We start from the raw sequence: 901 nt of genomic DNA on the forward strand, positions 1-901 counted from the left end.
TAACATAAATACAACTTTTGTGATCGGGGCTTTGTTACTGCTATTACCTAAACCAACTCTGGGTCCAGGTATATCTAGTGCGGCAGTTTACTTTTAATATGTGATTACTCATGTCACTTGGTGCACTGTTAAAAAAAAACCCCTAAGCATTACAAGAAACAAAATTTCATCGGAAAAAAAACTGCTTACATGTTAGATATATTCCAGTTTGTCAATTTAGCCTTCTACTTTCATTTTTCATCTTAAAAAAGGATCATTCTTATGCTTTTGCCATTAAAAAACCCTGCATAAATAAAACATTTTACTAACCTAGCTCGGTTAGAGGTTGGGTTAATTTTGTCAAGACATCCATAAGTTTCCCCTCTCTCTTCAACTTTCAAAAATCAGAATCTGTTCTAAACATCTGACACCAGTGGCAAAAAACTATTTAAAACTTATTTCCAAACCTTGTCGTCTTATTGTAGAACCAGAAGGGCTTCCAGAGAGTTTCCTTCTAGAAAGGTCTTCAGCCACTGGTGATGAAACAGCAAGCTGCTCTTCACTACAGGCCGTCACACCACGGAAACAGATTGCTCTAGAATAGTTATCTAACATTGGCTCATGAAAACAGTGATGACAAAACTACAGCTTCTGTCTGAAAAGCTTAGTCTCAAAGGTTCTTCAACAACACACCAGTGCCACAAACCAAGTTTAGAGCGAGTTCTCCTCAAAAATGCCAAGAGCTGCTGCCACCACACGCACTCAGCAGCAACATCCCGCACAACAAAGCCGCAAATGACAGGCCTAACCTCATTTCCCAACAAAGCCGTTTTCCTCGTCCCTTTGTCTCCAGTTATTTGAAGCATGGGCAACGGCAACAACAACACCACCATCCCCATCCCCATCCCCATCCCCATCCCCA

Source organism: Manacus vitellinus, unplaced genomic scaffold (assembly GCF_001715985.3).
Source record: "Manacus vitellinus isolate BGI_N305 unplaced genomic scaffold, ASM171598v3 scaffold_3_pilon, whole genome shotgun sequence".
In the NCBI taxonomy this organism is placed as follows: Eukaryota; Metazoa; Chordata; class Aves; order Passeriformes; family Pipridae; genus Manacus; species Manacus vitellinus.